The following is a 7039-nucleotide window of genomic DNA, read 5'->3' on the forward strand; positions in this document are numbered from 1 at the left end:
CATTCATATAGCCACAACAAATATTTTGTCATCTTTCAGACTTATCATATACTGCTACCACATTCACTTCAGGGAATGGAGCAAAGTCAGTGGGACGGGCTCCACAATTTTATCAAGAGCATATTAATTTGCTCAGTAATAATCATATCATCAATATCGTGCATTGGGACTTAAACCCAATGTCTTATTTGTATAAAGGTGTTTTAAGCCACAATCCGATGGGACTTGAACCCAGCTTTTATATTATCATCATAGTGCACCGGGACTCAAACTTGATGTCTTACTCTCTTGGTGCAATGGGACTTGACTCCACTGTCCTACCCTAAACTAATAGCATAATAGGCCAAAGTGCACTGAGACTCACTCTAGAGTCTTTTAAATAAAGTACAACTTTATGATTTTACGCATAACCAAATTAAGTTTTACCAAGACATGAAATATACCAATTCTTGTGGTCGAACATTTCTTGTAACCTATATTACAGTTCAGAGTGGACCAACAAATCAAGTCATAATATCTCTCAAATTTTTCATACTGCTCTTCGAGAGCAATTTTGTGACATGATATAAATAATATTTCTCCTTAAAATATCTTCAATTGTTGCCACAACAGACTTATGAAAATATTACCACTTCTGGTGGTTACAAGCATAATTAAATTTAGTAATAACTAGGCTTAGAAAATACTACCACGTACAGTGGTCATATATTTCCTTCTGCAAACTCTATGGGAGTTTAATTGTATCTTTTATGAAAAAATACACTCTATATGTATATATAGTAAAACGATGAAGAGTGCAGAGAAAGCCATCTTGCATGTATAAAGCTACAAACCTCATGAAGAAGTGTGAACATCCTTTCGGACAATGAATGAGTTTAACAATAATACTTTGTGTCAGCTCGTAGCAATTATTTGGTCTAACTCGCTCTAATACTACAAAACCGAATTTCAAACAAACCAAATTCAATACTTACCTTTTTCTTAATATTAACCCATAAAAATGTACACCTGCTATAGGAAAAAGATTATTGCTCTTCACACCAAGAGCCCTTATATGGGTTGGTGAAAAAACTCCTTTACTGATATCTTGTACTTTCTTCGTAACAGAAAAATGTATACCTGCCATCTCTTTCTTTCTCCGTAGCTTTGTAATTACACTAAATAATTAAAAATTGATCAACGAGATTCATTCTTACCTTCTCTTTAAATTGCTTCCAAAACCTGAAATTAAATCAAAGTAAGTGCTCAAAATGGTAGTCTTGTGCTGATAACGTATTATAAAATAAAAGCAATGCAATAAATTAAAGTAGCAAAAATGAGGGGAGAGAGAGAAACACAAAGTAATACTAGTAAGTTTTCTTTCCTCTTTTTTGAGGTGTACCATTCTTATTGAAGTTGGAGGCTATTTATAAGCCTAGAGTAACTTGGGCACCATGACTTGCTACATTGCAAAACTTGGGCACTATGACTTGCTATAGTGCAAGGGCCCCACATGATCATCCACCAATTTATTCACAACATAAATAAAGTTTTAGAGCATGAATGAATATGTGTGCAAGGATGCTAGCTTTTTGTATACTATACATTTTTCATAATCCACATAATAATTCTAAATTGTTTATCCTACTAAATCATTATTGTTGGAGAAAAATATTTTAATAGTTGCATGCGACAATAAGAAAAGGCGCGATAGTATTGAATAATTATTTGAACAAATTTTAGTTGACACGTACGTGAAAAAATATAATTAGTAATGGCGTCCATTGTTCAGAATTTAATTTGTAATTGATAATGTTATCTTTGAAAATTGTAACAAAGATGGAGTTGGGAAACAGCAGGACTTATGACTTCATTCATAGAAATATTTAAGAATATGTAATATGTTAACTTTTGGGATATTTTAATTTCTAATTATATTTCAATTAAAAGTTAGAATATATATGCACAAAATTAATTTTAACTATTTTAAATAAATATATATATATGTATATATATATATACATACATACATGTATCTATGTATATATATATATATGTATCTATGTGTATATATATATATACATGTATCTATATATATATACATGTATATATATATATCTATACATGTATATATATATATATACATGTATATATATATATATATGTATGTATGTATCTATACATACATACATGTATCTATATACATGTATGTATAGATACATGTATGTATCTACATGTATATAGATACATGTATGTATCTACATGTATATAGATACATGTATGTATATATATAGATACATACATACATATATATATATATATATATATATATATATATATATATGTATATATATAGATGTATATATATATTTTGGGATATTTTAATTTCTAATTACATTTCATATATAAATATATTAATATATATGCACAAATATTTTAACTATTTTAAATAAATAAATATACACATACATATATACATATATATATATATATATATATATATATAAAATATATATATATATATATATATATATATAATATATATATATATATATATATATATATATATATATATATATATATATATATATATATATATATATATATATATATATATATATATGTAATGTAAAATTGATATATATACATATGCAACGCACGTATATATATATATATATATATTTAAAAAAATATGTAAAAAGTACTATAAAATAACAACCACGTAAAAAGTACGTTAAAAGCTTCCAATTGGTCAAACTTGTTGGATTGACGTATACACATCACCTAATTCCTGACAATTTGATTAGGGTCCTTAAGGAGAAAGAGTGATGAATAACAACCACGTGAATGCTTCCAATTGATCAAACTTGTTGGATTGATGTGTACAACTAATTCTCACAAATTTGATGAGGGTCCTTAAAGAGAAACAATGGCGAATAACAACCACGTGGATGCTTCCAATTGGTCAAACTTGTTTGATTGTCGTGAACACATCACCTTAAATGAAGAATATTAAACTACAAAGATTCATTCCTAATTCTAACAAATTACAATCATTAAAATCTAATCAAATCTAAAATCAGCTTGTTGATATTGTTCAGATATGAACTTAAGTTGCTGATATTGTTCCTATAATCGGAACCTGATCTGTAATATAGGTGTACGCACTGAAATTTAGTCGGACTTAAATCTAAAATTAATTGGATCATATTCAAAATTCGTGATGTATTGGTCCCAACAAATATATGAGCTAATATAATCGGATATATCTCTTAAGTCCAACATATCTCTTAAGAGCAATTCAATTGTGCTAGTCTATCTTGTTGGACTTCACATGAGCCCACTCCATTAGCCCAAGGTCCATGCCATGTGTCAAATGACACGGGGCGTCAATTCAAGTCAGGGACCAATTAAATTGTGTCACGTGCATAAGTGACGCAACATGCCAAGTCAATAGAAGAACCAATCAAATGTCATCAAATATTCGAATGACATGGTTCAACCAATCATATACATACCCTAGTTCTCCCTTGCAACTATAAATAGGGGTCTTCATAAAGCTAAAATGTATCAAGAAAAAATACATAGAGAAGCTTCAGCTCCAAGAGTGTCCTGCAAGTCTTTAGCATACTAAGAAGTCTTTGTCTCCAAGTGATGAGCCGCAAGTCTCCATACCTCCAACAAAGCCCTTGATTGATGGTGGTGAGAAGAAGAATAAGAGAAAGATTTTATAAAGATTGTAACCCCCGTACAAATCTTTGAAACAAAATACTATTCTTTGTCTCTATTTTTTTGGCTTGATTATTATTTCTCATGAACGAAAACTTAGTCGTTACAATAGATCTTGTAGGCTATGTAAGTTATCATCCCCTGGTTATGGTCACTATTTCACTTTCTTAAATTGGTTACATAGAAGTTTCACCTTGTGCTAAATCATTGTACATGTATGATTTTTTGATTGTCAGGCTTGGAGAATTTGGAACGAAAGGAATGGCATAGAACTACTGGATCCAATGATAGAAAAACCACGTGATTGGAATGAAGTTTTAGGATGCGTCCTTGTTGGACTCTTGTGTTATCAACGTCGTGCCCAAGACAAAACCTTCATGGTTCAGGCGGTTTGCCTTCCGGAGAGCGGAATGTCAAGGTTGAATTTTGTGCCCCTGAAACCTTAATTCTCTGAGCATGATTACGATCATTTGGTTGAACAAATGATCGGTGAAGAACTCGCTCTCCGAGTAGTTGTGACAAATGCAGAGCTGTTGGTTTTCACATCCACAGGAGTCGCGAAAGTGTGAATGGGCTAACTATTACTAAATTGACTTGAAGATCATGACCTAATACCAAGAAACTAGTATACAGAGAAAAACGTAGTAAATTATAGTAGGTCTGAAGGTCTTTTTATTTTTCCCCTTTTACTACTACAATTTGAAAGAATGAACGTGGCATTCCTACTGGCAAACAACCCATAAGGCTTAAGCTGAGCTTCCTATATTTGGAACTTGCAAGTGGGAATTCCAGGACTATCATTGTTGCTAGGAAAACAATCATATATCACTGAGTATGTTGTTGTTGTTGAGTTGTTGTTGTTGAGTTTTGAGTGGCTTCATGTAATACAAGACATTAAAGTTTTTCTAAATATATATATATATATATATTCGTCTTTTCAAACGACAGTAGAATGATAATGTTGTCAAGAGACACCTAATTTGGCAATGTCTTTATCAGTTACGCTTTTTATTTTGCTTGAAATGGTACAATATACTTGATGAATTACAGGCATCCTATCAAAAGGATCTTTATTTTTATTTTTTGGCTATTAATGTGGTTGATATTAACAAACTATAACATCACTAAATTTGATACTATCATGCCTGGAGAGATTGAATTCTTAAAGTAAAAACACAGTGAAAGAGGATATTCATCATCGCTTCAAAATGTCTTTTCATGCTCACAGATCATGTGTACATATCATTATATCCGTGTCTCTCGAGCAAAATGTAATCTTCAAAGATCAAGATACACTGGATGAAATGTTTTTTCATCGTGAAGCTTCCGAACATTGCACCAGTGAAGACAGAAAAAGTTACATTGAGTTTTACTCATGAAAATACGATTGGGAAAACATCATCATACCATCATCATCATGCTATTCTAAAAGTGGGAATAGTCTAAGTTGAAAAGTTAAATTACCAAAATATTCATTAAAAGTTGAAGGACGTTTTTACCCTTTAGTCATGAACTATTCCTTCAATATTCATGTACAAAATTGTAAAAACACTTCAGAAAATAAAAATCACCAGTAAATTATAATGAATTTTCTATTAATTATGGTAGAAATAGCTGATCATTTTTAAAATTTTAACCGGATTCAATGAAGCATTTAGTTTGGAACATTTAAATGATCACATTGTATGGCTCAAGTCCCTTCCAATTCTTTACATATATGTTACTGAAGCCGGTGAGTTCATCCGCGTTGTAACATTATTGGATTTTTTAATTCAACATTAAATATTACTCTCTGCGGATCAAAAAGAGTGTCCACTTACCAAATCAATAAACAATTAATTTTATTTTTTCAAAATTGCCCTTATTAAGTGTTAAGTGATTAAATTTCAATACTTATTTAATTAGAAGTAGTTTAAACAAATTACCTATTTTTGCTAGGAGTTAGTATCTTTTCAAGGGATGTGCTAGTGGCTAAGTGAATTCTCTTTTTTATCCGGAAAGAGTAACTTATAATAAAGTGAATTCTGCATTACCATATTTTTGGAAGTGTAACCGTTGCTTTGGGAATGTGTAAATATTAACCATATTTAAGTGACGTAATACATTTATGAAATCATAATATTAACCATATTTAAGTGACGTAATACATTTATGAAATCATAATATTAACCATATTTAAGTGACGTAATACATTTAGTAAACCATACTCCCTCCGAATCATAAAAAAAAAAGTGTTCACTTAGTCATTTGCACACCCTTTAAGAAAATATTAACTTCTAGACAAAAATAGATAATTTGACTAAACTGCCCCTAATTAAATAGGTATTGAAATTTGATCACATAACACTTAGTAGGGACAAATCTGAAAAAATAAGGTTAATTATTTCTTGATTTAATAAGTGGACACTCTTTTTTACTCAAAGAAAAAGGGTTAAGTGGACATTCTTTTTGACTCTAGGAAAAACGGCAAATGGACATCTTTTCCATCCCAGAGAAGTATCATATCATACTAAACATGGGAAGCAACAAAACTAAAAGTTGAATTACAAAAATAACCTTAAATTGTTGTTGGACATTAATAACCTTAAAATGTTGGACATTTTTACCCACTCAGCATGCAATATTCCCACACAAACTAAAGGTAAAATTAAAGTTTAATATAAAATCAATAACAAATTTACTTTCAATCAAATGACTTTTGGATCAGTGAAACGTTTAGGAATCAGATATTTAACAGGAAATCAATAGCAAAGCTAATGTAAGATTTTTGGAGTACATTGTATTTTTGTAACGACCCATTTGGTCGTTTAGCACTTTTAGGCATAATATTCCTAAAAACACCCTTTTCGTGGTCAAATCTTGCTGTCTATAGTCCGCGATAACGGGTGATTCGGTTATTTAATTGACGAGTTTTAGTCCTCATTTGACATGCGAGGACGAATGTTCTAAAGGAGGGGAGAATGTCACACTCCATAATAATCCGTGCTACTTGTATTAAAACAAGAAAGAATGAGTTAAGAAGGTTCAAGGAAAGTTAATCGAGTTAGTAAGAATATCGTTATAAATATGGTTGTCTTAAGTATCTCGAGGTGACTCGGTAACCTAAAGGATTTGAAATCGCGTTATGAGTATGTATATGAGGTAATGTGAGTGACCTTTTAAAGTATTTGAGATTATTAGTAATGATATAGAAGATGGACAAAAGATAGGAATATACTTTTTCGATTGGAGTTTCACGAAGCTGTGAGTTCTACTTATGGTTATTGTGATTCTACGGACCCTTCGAGACATGTATATGAATTGTTATGGAGGTAAATGACTGTGTATATGT

The 7039-nt window shown here is 30.7% G+C and overlaps 1 long non-coding RNA gene across 1 annotated transcript; it reads left to right on the forward strand.

Annotated features, from left to right (window-relative positions):
* The first annotated feature begins 3566 nt into the window (after window positions 1–3566).
* Window positions 3567–4558, forward strand: LOC132035238 (uncharacterized). Its single transcript, XR_009409202.1, has 2 exons — window positions 3567–3834; window positions 3945–4558. It is a non-coding gene; the product is annotated as an uncharacterized LOC132035238 (long non-coding RNA).
* The last annotated feature ends 2481 nt before the right edge of the window (window positions 4559–7039 follow it).

Source organism: Lycium ferocissimum, chromosome 10 (assembly GCF_029784015.1).
Source record: "Lycium ferocissimum isolate CSIRO_LF1 chromosome 10, AGI_CSIRO_Lferr_CH_V1, whole genome shotgun sequence".
NCBI lineage: Eukaryota > Viridiplantae > Streptophyta > Magnoliopsida > Solanales > Solanaceae > Lycium > Lycium ferocissimum.